At 47.2% G+C, this 19,838-nt stretch overlaps 1 protein-coding gene across 1 annotated transcript in view; it reads left to right on the forward strand.

The window, feature by feature from the left end:
- LOC126536528 (dopamine receptor 1-like) overlaps window positions 1–19,838 on the forward strand; it is a 532,420-nt gene that overhangs the window by 311,045 nt on the left and 201,537 nt on the right. Inside the window, exon 2 of the mRNA XM_050183533.3 lies at window positions 6,096–6,235. The gene's annotated coding sequence lies outside the window, so the exon portion shown is untranslated. The remainder of the gene's footprint in view (window positions 1–6,095; window positions 6,236–19,838) is intronic.

The following is a 19,838-nucleotide window of genomic DNA, read 5'->3' on the forward strand; positions in this document are numbered from 1 at the left end:
ATGTACATTCATATTACCTCGATATGGCCTTAAAATTGACGTCAGACACTCGCGTTCGCTTATATCTTGGCTAAGAAATTAGATAGCCTGAAATAACACTTGGAAGTGCTCCGATAGGGGTACTGCATCACTGTATGGTGTATGAGAGCTGCAAAGCTTGTACGCACGAGAAAACCAACACGAAAAGAAAGAAGAATTGGTCAGTGTTCGTATCTTGTTTTTTCGTGTTAGTGTTCCACGTGCCTGTTCGCAATTCTCTCATCGCATCTTTCTCGGTCGCTACACTACCCGCGCACTTTCTTTCGAACCACTTCATCACATCTCAGCTGCCAAAAGGGTACAATGAAAAATCGCCTTGAAATCTCGACACACCCTGCCTTAACAAGGCCAGTCACGGGTCCGAGAGTGGGCCACATTGCCCAACCAATCAGGTTCTTCGATGAGGATTTCCACTCCGTGATCTGCGAATCATAAAAAGCAGCGAACAGAGCGTCAAATTTGAGTCACCAGATCCGCCGACGGTGAGAGCGGGGCACACCTTGGGTGCTTCAGCCCTCTGCAGTGTAATAAATGTTATCTCTCCCCCTCTCTCTCTTTCTCTCGATTTACCAGGGACGAATGCTAATGCGCACGCGAGCAAGAAAGAGCTATAATATATGCACGTGCACCTGCTTTCCCAACGCTTAGAAATGAAGGCAAGTGTTTCAAATGGCTCAATCTCGACGATTATGATTCGCGCGGAAAAACGTGCATATATATATATATATATATATATATATATATATATATATATATATATATATATATATATATATATATTATATATATATCATATTGCTGATGTGCACGTCTTGGATCACCACCAATAAACGTTGCGAAACTGTAAGCGGGCTTTTCCATCTACTTCTACTATTTTGTGTTTGCCGTGCTGCGCTTTATAGGTTGGCGTCTCCCACTAAGATATGCGCACCGGCTACTTATTCGCGTGGCGATGAATTCATTTATCTCAACGGCTTTTCACGCTGATAGCTCCTTTTCTTTCTTCCTGCAGGCTGCCAGGGCTGTTCAATAAGTGAAAGTCGATGATGCAATAAGTCAGAAGTTCAACAGTGCATTAATTGCAATAAGTGCATGTCCGCTATATAGTTAGCTTGCAGGGCCAAGCACCGCGCGCTTGTTGGATAAGTGCCTCAACGTCTACAACAATCGTGCTCGCCAGAGATCATCGAATTCCAACACACATCGCTGTGAACTGTCTCGGAGCACACGTTCATCAGCTTTCCCGTATGCATGATGATCACCAGGCATCTTCGTAATCACAAATAACTCCGGCCGCAGTTTCGAAAGTTATCATCACTTATCAAGCCTGTCATCTATCAGGCAACAAAACAACAGCAAAGCCTTCATCTTCTCAGCGGAGCATCTAATGGCCTCAGGTACGTCTTAAAATTTCGGGGCTTACGAAGAAGGCCGATCACTCAATAATGGCTCTGAAACAGACGGCGATGATATTGAATGTGTCGTATACAGAGGTAATACACACCTATTTGCCGACGAATGTGTTTCCTCCGCCAGACATATGTAAAAGCTTGTACGTGGGCGTTCCCGTACCACTGGTTTGCCCTACTCAATATGGCCGACCGCTCAGTTCCGGCAGTAGACTCGCAAGCAGCGAGGATGTAGTCAGGAAGAGAGGGATGCAAGAATGGCGGCGCCAGCTCACGCGCTTCGTTTCCACTTCTAAAGCGAAGTCCGCCATCTTGTGTGGGTCAAGCTCGAACTCTAATAAAGCAAACATGCAGAATGTTACATATGTGCCAATGCAGAACCTTTTCATCCTCACTCCTCTGGTTCCTGATCTCGATTGCTAAGGCGGCGGGTAATAATAAACTATAAAATAACTCGTCCTTCTTAGCACAGTTGTCCTTCAGCCTGCTAAGACTACTATACTACCGGCGCCTTTTGCGGCACTGACGGCATAGATTCGAAACTGGTCGTGAAGTCCGTCTACATGCCATATGTCGGATTTTCTTGGCCCAGTACGACGACTAAATCATGCAGGTCATTTGCGATAGACGCGTTCATTGAATTTCTTGAATACGAACACGTGGCGCTACCTTTTTGGCTGAACGCCAGCTCACTTACTATATCTTATTCCCGTTGCCGATGTAATGAGCCAGATGAACCACGAATCCTGCGTCCACTCATTAACACGGTCCGCCTTGGAAGATGAGGCCAGCCTCGCTCCTAGCTTTAGTTTCAGAATGAAAAAAGTGCCTTACGTCAGCTGGTCACCGCGAGCAATGTGTAAGGGACTAGTCAAGGAGCCAGCAGTAATCACTTTCAGGAGCTCCTCAGGACATTCTGAGGTTGCTCTCGTATTTTTCTTTTCCATTCCATCTGTGATGCAGCTCCGCACAGAAGTGCGGACGAAAAGTTAGCTTTAAGGTGAGCGTGCCCGGAATCGGAGCCGTTCTGTTTCATTAGCTATGCGGCCAGTCGGTAATTGCATCTTCGCGCCCAAAACTCAGACCCCAAAGCCCCCGTTTGAGCCTCTTTTTCTTCTTCCTTGCAGTGTAGTCACGTTCACTGCGTCTAAATCTGAGAGCCAGCACCTTCCTTGCCCCTCACCTGCATTTCCCGCAGCACTTTCACCAGCTGTTTCATTTTTCTTGGTCCCAATCTTATCTCGGTCCTTCTTACTGACAAAAGAGTTGCCATGATGTTTATCTCAGTCGGGATCCTGGCATTAACACCGCTTTGAGATTCCGCTTGCTCACCCTCTTTAACAAGTTTCTGGCACAAAAACAGGGCAATGTTAGCAAGAACAGCGCACAAAAATTGGCTTTCCTGCATACATTCATCTTCATTGTCCTCCTTCTTATTCTTCACATATTTAAGTTGCTCGCCTTTGATTTTGTGCAACTTATACTTCGCTTCTTCTTTCTTCCAACACGATCTGTAGTGATTGTTGCGCAGCATTCCTTCCCCGACGTTGACGTTTAAGTAAACAGCAATATACCTTTTATTTTCCTGTTCCTCGCCTGAGCACATGCGCTCCAACTATGAATCTTATTTTCGTAAAAAAAAAAAAAAAAAAAACTTGCAGGAAGTTTAAGCGAACAGGCCTCGAAGTAAGCTTCGAGAAGCTTACGCTCAGTGTCCGAAGTTCGAAGTTCCTCCCTCGCAAAATGTCAAGATTGGCCGGCTATGAATTTTACAAGAAACTGCGAGCTGAATTTCTTGCGCCTGATCCTTGCCTCCTGATGTGCATCTGTAACGTGTCAGCGATGGCGCCAGCGACTGGTATGAATAAAACGAAAGGCATCTTCGTGCAAGCTTTCGTTGGCTCATAACGAACGCGGCGTGCGCACTAAACACGCATGGTGCATACAGGAACGAAATGGGCACTGTATTACGTCAAGATAATGTTTTCGCCTCGCACTAAACCAAACTGAAGAAACACGCGCGTCTATCGTGAATCGCCCTCTCCTCTCGCCACAGCTGAATTATGACCCGTGCACCACGATAGTGAAAATGGCAATCATACAAAAACAAATCGTTTGGCTAGCTCCCTCAACAATGTCTTTGAGTTGCACAGATATGCTGATTTGGGGAACTAGTGCAAGGATACGGTCCATCACCTGTCAGCCGCCGAAATTGGCATGTCCACGCCGGAGTCAGTGTACGATCGGAGACAGTGGACTAGTGGTGTCAGTGGAAAAGTTGTCAATGGACAAGCAGAGTCAATGGACAAGCGGAGACAATGGACAAGTGGAGTCAGTGTACGGTGCCCCTTCCCCTGTTTGTGCCCAGTGATGTGCGTGCGTTTCCCACAACCCTACCTTCGGAGAGAAAGGGCAACAGACCTCCGGATTTGTGTGGCCAGATTTAGTCGGTCTCCTGACGCCGGATTGAGGGAAGTGACTGAACAATAACCACGCAGCGCATAAGAGGAGCGACGGACGCCTGGAGTTATCGGCTGCTACAACTTCATCATGAACTTTTTTTGTACTACTTTGAACTTTCTTGTAAATATGTAAATATAAGCGTGCTTGTAAAACGTCCTAGATATCTGGCCCAGCAATCCTTCTTATTCGTATCATAATATTTGTTTACCTGTGTTCCACCGTGCATTTTCTGTTGTTCACTACACAGAGAGGCCAGTTACTTTTTTTATGAATCTTTGTTAAACACAGATGTTCTGAAGGAGTAAGTTAAGGTTACGCACCGAGAACGTGGGGGCTGTTGCGAGTGTAGGTTGTTACCTAACTTGTTTCAATTTGTTCGAGTCAATGTTAAGAACGCACAAAAGAGAGAGCGAAAGAAATGTCGCAGCTTCACCCGAAAGGCGAAGCATCGAGTAATACAGCAAATTAGAGGACAGATAGCTATACGAGGAAAGGATAGTCGTTCTATCTGCCGCATAAACTCGTGAACATAGGCATACTAAACTAACAAGCATGGTATCACGCGCGCGCGAGGGAACACGAACACATCTTACTCGATAACCGCGGAAACTCGCTGTCTAAACGGTGGAAGGAGGAATCGCGGTAGCATCAGCGAGCGAATTGACCTTCGTGCTGCGTCTCGCATCAACGTGAACTAAGCGGCGAAAACGCAGCGCGCGGCGGACTCTTTCCCCGTCGTAGGTGGCTTTGAAGATACAGCGGCCCGTGCGTCACGCCCGGCCTCTCTGGCGGTGTAGAACGCCAGAACGCCCCCTCCCCCCCCTCCTCCCCCTCACTACCCTCTCCCCGGAGCCTTGCGAGCGACAGAAGACAGCGCGCTTCCTCCCCGCTTTTCTCGCTTGTAAGCGCGAGATTGAGCCGCGATCACCGCCTCACCCACGCACGCTTTTAATCTCACATACAGCATACGGCGCGCAATGACGATTTTTATCGCCTTTAAACTTTATACGGAACCTCACGGCGACGGTGATGCCAACGCCAACGGCAGAAATGCGCCTGGAGTGTCCATATAATTGCTATCGCTATAAAACCTTTAGCAGGTTTACGATATTGCGGAAGGAGACACTAAGTCTTTATATCTGCTTCTATCTTCTACACCACCTGCGAACCTTAACTTCGTGCCTTGACGTCCATTTCTTACTCGCTCTTGGCGAGGAACAAAAGTGCGACAGCGCTGCAAATATTGAAAAGAAATAGTTTGCATTCGAACAAACATACCTATAATAAAGAAATTGAGAAAATGAGTGTCGCCGCGCAGTTTTTTCCGAACGTGAAGCAGAGGCAGAGATAGGGGGGAGGCGAGGACGTTGTTTGGTATGGACCAATTTAGCCACCACAATGACCCTGGCTTCGAAACAGCAATCTTGGAAGGGTAAATTTGCATATTTTTATTGTGTTTGGCAGCTTCGCGAGAGAAACAATTTGCGCTCAAGCAGCGCCCCGGTAAAGACATCATTGTTTCGCTGCACCCGGTTTTACGCCGGTGTGATTCTTTGGACCCTTGGCGGTTGGCCGAACAAAAAGTATCCTCTCCGCTGGGCACCGGGTAACAATCGCTCATTTGCCTGCAAGTCTAAACCTTTAGCTTCCAGCTTTATCTACATAGCTGTATTCTACCTGATAACTTTGACCTAAAAGTCTGGACCTTATACAATGCTGTCCGCTACAATTGAACTAAGACTTCACTGTGAAAGGAAGCAAAAAAAATTCTTGAGGTATTTTAGGAACACATACCAATATAGCCGCCGGAGGGTCTAGTCCCCTCAATTACGAAGTGCCTGCGCCGTTTACGGCGCGGCTATTACATGCCGAGGGCTCCTTGCTTGTGTCCGCGATGGTCTTTCAGTCTAACCTCTTCGCGCTTAATTTTTAAGAAAATGTTGTTATAAGTGAAAGGCAAACTGCGGGGTTTTCAGCCTGCGCCCACCCTCTATGCAATCTTCTCGGGCGCAAACTTTGCATGCCGCTTCAGCTCGCGATGTTGAAGCGTTGTTAACTCGTGCCTCATTATTTTGTGGCATTTTTTTTTCTACGAATATTCGGTTTATACGCACCTTCTTTCTCTCCGCCGTTTTTGTTTTCATCGTCTTCGTCACCTGAAGCTTTTTTCGTCTTCTCTTTCAGGGCCGCCGGGTTCAAGCAGTCCTGATGGGTTCCTGAAAGCGCAGCCCGAGACTCATCACAAAGTTGCGAGCAACACCTTCCTACGCCAACTCTGTCATCTGGCTGTTCCGAACAACGAGGCTCTTCCTACACACTCTGCGGTAAGAACGACGCCACGCGAGCATGTTTTCTTGCGTGGAGAAGACAAAAAAAAAAAAGATCACGCATGAGTAAGCAGCGTTAGCGAGAAAGAAAATAGGTGGTGCAGCAGATATAACCACTGCGCATCGCATATGAAGCCGTCCACTCGCAAGGTGATCGGTGAGGAGGAAAACAGATTCCGCTTCCACGACGTATCTTTGCTTCATATCGTTTTACTTGCGAACATTTCCATCTCTAAAAGAAGAATGGAATATATGTCATGGGGCTTTGCTGGAAGTTATGTAGGAGAGTCAGAAAGTCTTTGTCCCTATATTGCTTGTTTGTTTGTTTGTTTGTTTTTGTCAAATTACGGCTGTGAATGCGAAGTCAACATATACATTTCTAGCGGTGAACCTTTCTTGGATCGACCCGGCCTTATCTGCCGGTAGCTCCACGGCACGGCGCTGCTGTCAGTTGTTGAAGACAGAAGACCAGTTTATAGAAGGAAGAAAAAACATGTGCTTTTTCTGCGGTAAAGCTAGGGAAACGATGGAGCATGTTTTATTAGAATCTTAAGATGTCTGCCCAGCGGTCGATTTAGGAATCACTGGCCTCCTTGAAGCCCTCGGGATCAATGAGAGCAGGGGGAAATGAACATGTCCGCAATAGAGATTAGTAAGAGGTGATTGGAAGTTTGGTGGAAGAAAAGTAAGGAAACGACGAACAACAGAGGCGTACAAAAACAAAGTTCACAATAGGGGTTCAGTAACTGATCATGGGAATTCATCGTGTTTTTCTTTTCTTTTTTTCTTTTTTGACATAGGTAGGACATTAGGCAATAAAATAACAAGAGCTTTGTGGGGCGCAACCCACCACCGGGTTACAAAGGGGACGCTCATAACATCCACCCATCCGTCCGAAGATGACGGTTGTGCTTCACACGTCCACGGCGTACGAGCAACGAAGTTTCATTCGTTTTCTATGAAGCAAGGGACGAACCTCCATCGAAATCCACAGGGAAATGCAGCCCACGTATGAGGAAAGGTATCTCGCTTTGAGAAGTGTAAGGTGGAGGTGTCGCGAGTTTGCAAAAGGCCGTGAAGTCCGATGGCGGTTCCACTGTCAGCCGGACGAATTGTACCACAGGGGCATCTTAAATTTACTGCTGCGATAGGACAAATGTATGAACTGGTGTGGGGACTATGTGGGAAAATAGTGTAAGGTGCGTAATATAGTACGCATATTCGTAATTACTTTTATGTACCTTCTTTTGGCTGATAAAGAATAGGGGCAAATACTTTTTGATTCGCCCGCCTACATTCTTGCATGCTGAAGCATCGCTTCAACTTCACAACGACAACAAAAAATTAATCATCGCTCCTCCGAGGTCTTTCTGTGCTTAGGCAGCGTTACGTACACCAGACTCACTCTCTGACTCACTCACTCACTCACTCACTCACTCACTCACTCACTCACTCACTCACTCACTCACTCACTCACTCACTAACTCACTCAGTCTCTCTTTCTCACTCCTCACTCGCTCTCTGCTTCATTCACTCATCATGCATTAACTCTCTCGGGCATTCACTCACTCATGCACTGACTCTCTGTCTCTCTCACCTACTATATCTTTCTCCATCTCGCTCACTCACTTTCTCTCTCTTTCACACTCACTGACTTTCTCCCTCGCTGTCTTAATCGCTTTATCACTCTCTCATTCACCTACTCACGCATGAAACCCCTCAAACTTCGTAAAGTAGCGATACGCTTTGAAGAATGCCGCCTCCTCCTCGCGCACCCTGGCCGACGCCGCTGCTATTGGCCTAATGGCATCACGTGGGCCTTCGCACCGGCTTCATTTGTTTACAGTCGCGCTCCGCCGCCATTTTCGCATGAGAAGCGTCTACCGACTGGCGAGGAGCGCTCGTTGACGCCCTTGCTCTTCAGTGTTGTTTTGGTTTGCGAACGCTTCGAACTAAGTTTTGTGGCAAGTGCGACGTCGCTTCACGGCATTTTCCAACACCATGACCTGCTGGGCCTTCGTATGTCAAAACAGTTTCGGCAAAGGCAAGAAGCTCTTCTCGATACCCTCCGGTAAGCGCTATGGGTTAAGAAAGGCATGGATTCATCGAATTGGGAGGGAGAACTTATTGCGCAGTTGATTGAGCATGTTGCTATTTTTCTGCACGCTTTAGCACGATTCCTACGCGACGCGTACTTTTTTCTTTATATAAGCAGTACGTGGTCGTATTTGGTGCGCTTAATCGTTTTGCACGCCAACAGGCTTGAATTCGTGGGCACACGAGGCTGCGTGTGAAAACGTGATTACGAAACTTTTAAGAATAAGCGCAGTCCTATTGAAAAAAGTTTGAGGCTTGAGCGTTAAAACTCCACTTAGGAAGCAACTCTCTGCCTTTTATAGTTACTTACTAGCCTTCTTTAGAGCGAATAATTTTGTTCGTGTTCGTTGTTGGCGGTCGCCCGGTGGATTTGCGATACGAAGAAAAAGCGTGCATGGTCTCCCGAAACCGAGTTACGAGGCGCGTTCGTCGCTGAGCGACGGCTTCATAGGCCTTTGAGACGTGTACGGGCTAATTCGCGTGAACTTTAAAGTGTGTGAAGGTTAAGATGCGGTGGTGGAGCACTCGCAAAGAAAACGTGCGGTCGCCCGCTCGTTCACTGGCTGGTTTAGTCGTCGTTTGCTCGTTCGTTTAGTCGTTCGCTTGCTCGTTCGTTCAACTATTAGTTCGTATGGCCACTATGTCTGCTAGACGCATTTGCTGTAGGGCATTTAGGCTGGTACATTTAATTACGTAATGAGACAACAAATGGTTCCTAAATACCAGCGACTACATCATTTCCCTTACCTTATTTTCGGCCGCATCATAGCGCGGCAATTCTTTGCGTGTTCATCACTTTTTTAAAGTCATATCCCGCAAATGTTATTTCGGAGTGCGCGCAACTATCCTCAATGCATGCACCTTAGTGCACCTCGGTTCGCGACAAGTGCGTCACTTCGAGAACGAACGAGTTAACGCACGATGAAATATCATTCGTGATCAGTCATTAACCTGAAAAAATAATTTACTCAACGTAAGCCTGTATGAAGTACTGTTACCGCGTTCCGGCTTCGCGAACGAATACTAAAAACTTATTCCACTTTCTAAGTACGCTGAGTCCCGACTGCATGATCGGCCGCGCGTATTTATGTCGACATTGAGGCACGAGAAACATAATAGCACCAGCGTCCGCCTCTGAGCCTTTGCTCATGCTTAGATGATTAGCAAGCGCACACATTGGCGGCACTCTAGCTTTTAATGATCTATTGAATTAGGCTACTGAGGGCTTGCTGAAGGCCAGGATGCTGGCACTCGATTGTAAACATGTTATTTACAGCCATTCTCAACAAGACCTTGCGACACGCGCTTGACAAATGTTGCGTACCTAACTGTAACCCGCGCGATACATTACGAACCATCATGGTGTGACGTTAGCGCTCGTTTAGATACTTTCTTAAATATAATTATAAAAACGGGGAAAGAAGCTGCCGTCACTGAATTTGTGTAACCCTGCGCATAGAAATTCTATGCTGTACACAAATTTCATCAGAGCTAGAAAGCCAACGGAAACGCTTAAAGCGCCTCGCCTTGCTTTAAGTGCATTGACTCTGCGAAAGATCGTCTTCTACGCTCAAGTGATGTAGGCGGCGCCACGCTCGAGGAGGAGAAACGAGGAAGAGTGAAGGCGGAGCAGGAGAGTGCCGCTACTTTGCGAAGTCTCAGGGGTTTTAACTCACGCACACTTACTATCGCCACCTGACTCGCTCACTAATTCATTCTTTCTCTTTCCCACTCACTCAGTGTTCCACTCTCTTGCAAGTTCATTCCAAGTGAACCACCTGGGCTGAGACTAGTTGGGGAAAACGTCTGTTCTAGCATAACTTTACCTTTTAAGTACACGGCAAACACGACCCCTGCTGGAAGCAAATATTCATAGTTTGGCGTTATTACAAGCAAAAGCGAGGAAAAAAACCGATTCATACCGCCGCACTAAGAAAATAAGTCGGCAGACGAGAAATCGGCGGACCTACCTTAGGATATCACCAAGGGTCAATGCCGTCTTTAAAAGAAAGAAGAAATGAAAAGAAACTGTAAACTGTGCATTGTGTAAGATGACACATGCGGGACTGAATTGTAACGCTGCTAGCAGAATAAATTTCAGTTAGCCAGCGAATCCACAAGCCCTAATGCTAGCTACCAAAGCGAATCAGATTCTCAAAGGACGCGGCAAAGACAACATTTAAGACACGGTGAAGTAGTACAAAAGAAAGGCGCTACAAAAATCAGGTATTTGGGTTCAATCAGGGGCGCTATAACGTAAAACTATTCCAAACTTTTCTATTTCAATTCAGCAATCAGTCCTCCGCGATTGGTCAAAAACTTTTTTGGACCACCCCAACTTCACCTGTCTGTCACGCGACGTCACGAAAACCGCGACAGCTCCCCATCTGATATGACGTGTACCAATTGACTGTGCATGATTTGACTGAGCAAAAGAAAAATAGTTATTTATGATTCGACGCCTTTTCGCCATACGCCCTCGGCTATTGGTCAGAAGTTTGCGAGCTGCACCCACTTCAGCTGCCTCTGACGCGACGTCACAAAACCGCGATAACTGACCGCGTCAAAGTGACGTGTACGCGTTAAAGATGCATTAATACGCCGAACAAAGCTGAATTTTCTTCTGAATAGCCGCCGGCTGCCTCATTCTGAAAGGAATAAAAGATTACTGCCACCGATCGCTCAGGCACTGGCTACTCGCCCCTGCCGGAGAGCATGGGCTTATTTGCGTATAATAAAAATTTTTGCGTGGCCGTGTACCGTTTTCGAGCACTTTCGGCACGTTTACGACCTCGTTCTTCCAACTCTTCTTTGCTGAGGATCCGTTTTAGCGTCATACTTAAGATTCCGTTGCACGCCGCCGCGATTTTCGACCAGCCACTGCAAGCCAAGTAAGTGAAAGTGGACCAATCGCAGACGCCGACACCACCCTCTTCGTCCGGTTATCGATTTTCAGTGCAGTGGCTCGGTCCCATCGAATCCTTCTCCACTTGAGCGTGCTCCTCTCCTCTTGTCTGCCAATTAGATAAGACAAGCTGCTCAGTGTAGGCATTGATTGATTGAAAACATCTTTATTTGCAGGATATTCGTAGAACTCGTGGGTGGGCCGCCTAGTCCGGTAGCCCACTGGTTACTGCTGCTGCGTTGGCCCTCCCCACCAGCCAGTGCGGACGGTCAGGATCATCGCTGAGCAGAATAGCCTCCCACTGCTCTTTTGAGGGATTTGGAATGGGGTCAATTATGGGATTAAATTGGCAAGCCCACGCCATGTGGTAGAGGTTAGCTGCCTCTCCACAGTGTGGGCATTGCGGGGAGTATAGTGTAGGGTACCACTGGTGTAACTTAGCTGGCGTTGGGTATGTATTAGTTTGTAGTCTCCTAAGAGTGTTCTCTTCCAACTTATTGAGGGATTTATATGGTGTTGGGTACTCCTTCCTGGCTGTTCTGTATGGTGCGAGATTGTCAGCATACACTGCTAAAGCAGTTAGGTCGCAGCACCCTTCACGGTCATCAGGGGGAGACGCCCGGTATAGAAGAGCTCGGGCATGCCTGTGAGTGGCTTCATTTCCTCATGGTAGTTCCAGGTGACCGGGAAACCAGATGACTGAGGCTTGGCTGGGTGGATGCTGTGGGTGGAGCTTGGCGGGGGAGGTAATTTTATTCGTTTTTCAAGCAAAAAAACGTGGCCTCCTATGAACGAGGAGAGCGTTTTATTGGTCTGTTCAGACGACCCTGAGGGTGACCGCCCGATGCTTGCGTTGGCGGTTACGCAAATTTGACGTCAGGACAATGTAATAAAATCGTATTGGAATAGTTTTACGTTATAGGGTCCCAGAACACTTCGACTGGCTTTACCAGTGTCACAACATCTTAACTTTTCTTTTATTGCGATAGCAATTATATGGACACTCCAAGTGCATTTCTGCATTCGGCGTGGACGTCGGCGTCGCCGTGAGGTTCCGTATTAGGTCAAAGGTGATAACACCGTCGCCGCACGCCCAACGCTGTATGTGCGATGAAAGCGTGCGAGCGAAGCCGACGGTGGTGGCTCAGTCTCGCCCACGCGAAAGGGACGAATACGAAGAGGAAGCGTGCCGTCTTCTCTCGCGGGCGAGGCACCCAACGTTGCCGGGAGGGCGCAGGGAGCGGCATTCGCTCCGGCTGTAACTGCGCATGTGGCAGCTGTGCGTGGTCGCGTGGCCGTATCTTCAGAACGATCTGCGGTGGGGGCACAGTGCAGAATCGTTGACAAGCGTTGAAACGATAGACAGCACGGAAGTCACTTCGCTCGCTGCTGCTGCTGCGTTTCCTCACGCCAGCGTTTTGACAGCGAGTGTCCGCAGACATCGCGTGTGATGTGCTCATGTTTGCTGTGTGCGCTGGCTTAGTGAGCAAGCAAATGTTTACAAGTTGGTGTAAGTACTATCCTTGCTTCGCATGGCGGTCTGCTAATTTGCTATCGCAAACGTTGCTTCGCCTTTCGGGCGAAACGGCGCCTTATATATATATATATATATATATATATATATGCTGCATTTGCTCTTGTACAGCGCAGAGATCAGCCTCGAGCAAAGCAAATATTATCTTGAAAGTGTGGCATTTTTTCGCAGCGGCATCGAGATCGAAAGACGCGTGGTCTTTCCGTAATCGTGTTGCTACTGTTTCACATGTTCTGTAGTGAAGGAAATGCATGCAGCACTATCGGCAATGCCACTCTAGGTCGTGTTGCTGACGTCCAGACGGTTGCTGGTCCATAGCCTCTTTTGATCTCTTGCACGAGTTCTAATAAATCCCCTGTGACGGGTCAAATAATCTTGTGTTAATGAGAAAGCGTTTGATTTTGGCAACTGGAACAGGATAGAGACTAGTATTACGCAGTGATAGTCACACTAACGTGGTTTTACCATAACAGCCGTTGAGTTCTGCAGATTAGTGAACAACGCTCTCCTGAAACGAATATCTGGCTGGAAATTCTGAACTTAGAAATATCAAATAAGTATACGCAATTTATCTTTTCTTCTCTTTGTGTAACCGATAGGTGTTATTTCTTAACACCTATCGATTTCTCGCGTCCTGTGCATTCTCTCAGTGCGCGAAAAATGCTGCTGTGCTCTCTGGTCGTTTAGTTAGAACGGAAAGCCTGGATGAAAAAGTATTTCTAAGTCAAAAAGAAAAAAATGAATCCACCCTTGTGCTATATTTACCAGTTATTTCAAGATCGTGGTCCTGGCTTCGCAAGTGTTATGTCCTAGAAAGAAAGCGAGAGAGAAAGAAGAAAGGAAGGAAGTGTAACAACACGAAATAAGCCATTTTGCATTTACTTTGCAGGCGGCAACTTCATACTGGCGTCTGGCACAATTTTAGACTTTCTGACCAGGATGCACCCTATACACAAAAGCTTACATCACTGGCAAAAGGTACGCTGGTCACGCTACGCTAATTAGCACCCAAAAAAACATTACCATTCCCGAATATCGTGTGTAATACACAATATAAGCTGAACAGCAAAATGCTTTTCGCGCTTGCACGTGTGCAAGCTGGCATTAAGCGCGCGTTATTTGTTTTGTTCTTAACGCGTTTAGAGTCAACGTTTATCTCTAAAGGGCTTACGCGTTAGCTCGTTGTTCCGCCGCCAAATTCGATAAAATTAGCGACTCGTTAACGTTCCATAACTATATAGTCTGCTTCTCTCTAACTTTATATGATAAACTTTAGCCGCGGGAAACGTTAGGCCTGCCGTTTCGTCGTACTGCATCTAGTTTTAGTTCTCGCCAAAATTCTCGCTTGGCGTGATTTGCTATTCTTTTATGTTAATCGAGTTTGCGGGCGCGAACCACCTCACTCTAGATCGTCATCAAGATTGTTACACTGTCGATGTGAGACGGGCAATGTTCACAATGGCTTGCGCTCTTTTGTTTTTTTCTTTGTAGATACAAGCACATACACATAGAAAAAAAAAGACGAAATAAAAGTGAGCAAGATAATTTAGCTCGCGAACGGTGGATAGCATTAATATTAGCCTGGTAAGCTGGCCATAGTGCTGCGTTGCAATGATGCTGCAAAGCAGCTCGGTGTAATTTGCCCTTTTCTGTGCGCGATGAGCCGCCCCCGTGACCTGCGTAGTCTCACTTTAGCTCCTTTGTCCAGGCAATTGGCCAGCGAAGTTATGCAGTTGCAGTTATGCATGGATCACCATGAAAGAAAAATTCTAGCTGTGAAGCCAAGCCTGCGAGGCCGGAGAGCACCTCGGTCTGCTTTGGCCGTTGTTCACAGGCAGAGTTGTGCGATTTTTTTTTATTACTATTATTTAGCTTGTTGCAATATTGTTGTAAAATTTCAGTTATTTCCCTAGAGGTGAAATAAAATCGTGAGAAAGCTAATATAGAAGCTCCGCCACGAATTTTCAGTAATGTCGTTCTTTTTTTTTTATTTGCTAAGGATAAGCACCGCGAATTTAACATGGCGTCTGTTTCAGGCCGAGTTAACAGTCAATTTGGTATGTAGTTCAGTTTCCCATTCGGACCGAATCAAAACGTTAACAGGTCATGACTAAGAAAACAAGTATAACACTGACGCCGTCCAACGTGCTCGTGAATATGAGCAATAGAGACTGTGACTGTTGGCGCCATCTGGCTCGCAACGTGAGAAGGAAAAGCACCTGGTAGGTATATGCTTTCACTCGTTTTCACGTTTATCGCTGCGTTACCATGCAGTTTTACTTAGTATACGAACACTCCAGGCACGTTCTAGCCGTCAGCTCCGCTGCCGCCGTGCTGTCCTGTTATCGACGGCACGTACGCGTTGCGTGCGTTCTGAATGCTTAGAACATAGAGTAGGAAACTCTATGACTTAGAAGGCCTCCAAGGACGCGCAGTGCGTTTGACTGCAAAAATCGTCTCTGACGGAACTAGCTGCACGAGTACCGCACCTTGCTTCATATACTGGTGTGAACGCAACAGACAGCACACGTCAAGCTAAATTTAGCGAGTCTTTTCTTGGGCGCTGACATCCGCCGACGGTTTTCCATCGGTCTCATCCCACCATACATTAGCACAAAGGGCATGCATCGACCAGTATCCGTACGGCAATGTAAGCCATGTTAAGCACATTGGGCTTACGCGCTTGTTTTTCCTTCCCTATAAGCTAATTTTGTTATCGTGTGCCCCTCCCAACATGGCGGCGGTCCGGCTTCACTTTCGCGACATCATTTCCACTCCAGCAAATTTAGGCCACCTTTGGTCTCATCTCGTGCGTCGTCAAGGTTCGAAGCCGGTAACGTGCCGCTACCGGCGTTCCTCATCGCGCAGCGTCGTGACATTTCCTAGTGTCTGCCAGAGCGCTCTTCCTACTGCGCACGGGCAGTTGTCTCTTCCATGTTAGAGTTACTCTATGCGGCTCCCAGCGGTTACTGTATATAATTCCCTGCGGCAGCGACATACAACAACTCTACTCCACGTATAGTTACGGGGACACCTGGTGAGTTGCTCGGGCGCAACAAAACCTTGCTCGCTTTCAATGCTTCGCCTTCGAGCGAAACCGTCAATTTCCGAGGGTAAGGGGAAGGGAGATTCATTTTTTTTTTTTTAATTGCGCTATTACAATTTCGAATGCGCTGTTTCTTAGTGTTGGGAATCGCACGTGACACCTTTGCAGAAGCATGGCCTCTTTATTTGTCTCTTTCTGCTCGTTTAAGAACTGCCATGCTAACTTCCTTGCTTTCCTTACAACAGCAAAGGCACCGCAAGGCGTAAGACACCTTAGACGTGTCTTACACCCTGTGTAGGCTCCGTCTCTTCCAGATAAACATAATTGTTGTAAAAATGGGTGCTTTTATTCTTTTCTCTGATGTTCGGTGTTGTGGAAAAGATAGGATTTCGCTATTAGACGATCTAAAGTTAAGGAAGCGTTAAGCGTATGTCACGTTACCGCTATACTGTCGTCATAGCACTCTGTAAAGCCTCCACATTTCATCAGGTAACCTACGCAAATATATATAAACTCTTTCCTATAATACGCAGTAACTGCAAAATCTTTAATCCAATCATAAATATTTCACTGGCTGCGCTCTCTCTTTAACCTAATATCTAGTTCTACTGAACAAGTTCCACAAATCAGTATTTGTACTGATTACATTTACCGACTCCAAAATGTGAGCAAGGTCTTCGTGCATCTGACAACACGACGTCAAGGTATACTATGCATTATAAATATGGACACACTGATAGTTGGCGTGAGTTAAGTACTACCAGATGCACTTGATAACTTTTAGCAATCAAAGGAATCTGGTATAATTATCGTTGTAGTGAAACAGCACAAATTTCGGTCGCATATTACAGCGCATAGCTGTGAATGCCGCTTTCCCTGAAAAAGCTATTCGCCCCATTGTCGCCTCATTTCACCGGATTGGGGATCGTTCCATAACCCTGCATTCAAGGCGTTCCATAGTATATGTTTGCTTGCTGAAAGAATGCCACTGATTGACGGTAGAGTTACTGACGGTAGAGTTAACATTTGCGTATACACAACAAGACTGATAAGCGATTAGCAACCCAACAGTCACTTTACAGCTTATTTCTAAGAGTTGTGTAACAATGCGTATACGTTATTCAACTGTCATTGTTTGTAAATGCAGAATAATCGCTAAACGTCCATGAAGGCAGCAAGCCGGCCCACGCAAGCACGTGATCGCAACAGAACCTCGTGCAGCCTAACGAACACCAAGTGAAGCAAAAGTGCGTGCGCGCAAGTTTGTTGCCCTTAACAACTGTGGAAGTGCCTTTCATCACAGGCCATTGTCAGAACAAACTATCTTTCTTTAATGCCGCCCTCGCAAGCCATCGCAGCGTAGGGTGACGAAGTTTGCGCGCAGGTTTACACAGCGTCAGCTTTCTCAACTAATGCTTTCCCGGAGTAGACCGCCGTAATGCTTCCCTAGAAGTTGGCTCTCGTCTTTTGGAGTCTGGAGGCCACCGGGGCACAGCAATGGGTTTTCGGCGCTCCCGCGCATGCGAAACAAGCGAGCAAGTCCGTTCCTGCCCTCGCGCTAAAACAACACCACTCTAGGCCGTATATCGGTGGCGTCAGTGTATACCCGAGACTGCATTTGACTTACGCCTACGTATAGCTTCAGGATAACTTTGCTTTATCGCCTACTTGGCTCAATGGTCGTAAAGTGTTTAGATCGACTGTTCCTCGCGCGCACGTGCAAGCACGCCCAGCAGCGGGCAGGCTTAGAAGCACTACGCGAAGCCTGGCGCATTTTATCGCACCGCGGAAACGGCCCCTTATCGACCACGTACATCTGTGCAACCTCTCTTCCCGTGCACAGGCCTCCGTAAATGGACCCGACCGTTTAAGACGAATCAGTTTTTTTTTTTTTTTTTCTGTTAGTGCCAGCGTAACATGGTACGGCTGGTTGAACGCGCACCAACCGCGCATAGCGAATGAGAATTAAAGGGAAGAATCGATTTCATGTCGACTCGGGCGGGGACAAGTGAAACTGAAATCTCCAGAGAAATGCCCGCGCGCGTCTTCTGTCTCTGGATGGGCTGCGTTTTCACTTGCGACTCGCATGAGAGACCTTGAGCCTCTTTGTGAAAACTGAGACGCGTAAAGTGCGAGTGATGAAAGAGGGCGGCAGCTTTTGAACATGAAAAAACACTCGATCTTTGCGTATTCGCTCTCTCTCTCTCTCTCTCTCTCTCTCTCTCTCTCTCTCTCTCTCTCTCTCCCTGCCGCCGCGCTAGCGTTAGCTTTCTGAGCTGCAGTGGCACTGCAGTGCAATTGTTCTGTCGTTCTGTCAGGTAGCGCTGCTATTTATTTTAACCATGAGACCACTAGCCCGTAAGTCACCATTTGCCAGTTACATACTTAATTACTCGTGTCATGCTAGACAGCGCTGTCTACGGGCTCCTTCTAGTATCGTCCCGTCAAACATAACACTGTTCTTTTTGGTAATGAAGCGACTATCCTGTCAGTAAATGCTTGCTTTGCAACCTACGCGAGAGCTGCCCTATGTATGTGGAAGGGTGTAGGTCTTTGTGTAGAATATATATGTGCTTGTGTAAGTGATGTTTTATTTTTCATCGTTTGTCCGTACTCGTTGCTTCCGTAAGTCCTTTTGTAAATTTCTTGTTTTGTTTTGCCTTGCTTTGGATTGCGCGCGCGCGGGCGTGTTTGGTGGTAGTGTGTGTGGGGGGGGGGGGGAGGGGGAGGGGGGATGCGAGCGGGCACACCTTATAGCTGTTCTCACAATATTATTTTGTCTTCTTTGTTTAAAACTTTTACATTGTTTGGGGGCACAGCAATCCATTACGATAAGCAGCCGGCGTGGTCTACAGCTCTAAACGAATAGGTTTGTGAACAATTGAGCACCTTAATGGGTGGGGGGGGGGGGGGGGCACATTTCTCATTAACTTATTTTTCCCCAAAGTCTGGCACATATCATAATATCGAGACGCGTTTCAGTTTTATATAACCGATTTACATGGACACACGGTCCGACGTGATTTCATATTCTGTCATTGACGGTAGAAACAGCGATCTATAGTTTTCTAAGGACATTGACTGAATATGATCAAATGAGCTGGAGAACGTTAGGCGGAGGTGAGAATAAATGTATCGGAAAGGACACGAGGCACTGTCGCGCCACCCTTGCGCCTCTTCGCACCCAGGCACTGGAGTATAGAGTTCGCGAGAACGCTACTTGTGTACTAATGACGACCCTTGCCGGGACTTCATTGAGCCTCGACACGAAATGTAATCCGCCAACCTTGTTCTCACTATCTCTTCTCGTTCGATCCCCGAGAAACAAAAAGAGAGAAAGCAATGAAATAAAAAAAAAAATAAAGCGGTCCACGATTCTTTTCAAGGACTCGTCGGTTCAGTATAGCAAACGGTAGCAGAGCCTCACTCGCGATAGTAGACAAGAAAAAAGAAAGAGAAAAAAAACGCACGCTAGAAGTGAAGGAAAATGAAAGCGCCAGGAAGAGGAATTAAGCAAGACGGGCATAGAAAAAGTCGCCGAGACCATAGGGACACATGAGCCTTGTCACGTCACGCAGAGCCCCACCGCGACTTTGGCTGGCCACTCAGAGGCCTCACGCGACAGTGTATAGTACAGCCGTAGGGTACTGAAGCGCACCACCCGAAACAGGTCTGCAGGGGAAGTGCTTCGTGAGCAGTCAGCACCTTTTGCGCCCGAAGCAACGCCGCCGGCGTTGGCAGGCCAGCGCCGACAGCCAGTGAACATGTGCTCTCACCAGCGCACAAACTCTCTCTCTCTCTCTTCACCCTCTGTTCGTTACATGCGCACCAAGCACGCCGGTGGTTTGATGAGAGCCGCGGGGGAGAGGAGAGACGGCGGGGAAAGCGTGGGTGTAGAACAAGACCAGTGAGGGTGGTATCGAGAGACAGAGAGAGATGAGAAAAGCAGTAAGGTGTTCACAGAAAGGAGAGGAGGAGCCGCCACTCCAGCGTATACCGTCTTGACCGGGGCCTCCAG

Source organism: Dermacentor andersoni, chromosome 4, assembly GCF_023375885.2.
Source record: "Dermacentor andersoni chromosome 4, qqDerAnde1_hic_scaffold, whole genome shotgun sequence".
In the NCBI taxonomy this organism is placed as follows: Eukaryota; Metazoa; Arthropoda; class Arachnida; order Ixodida; family Ixodidae; genus Dermacentor; species Dermacentor andersoni.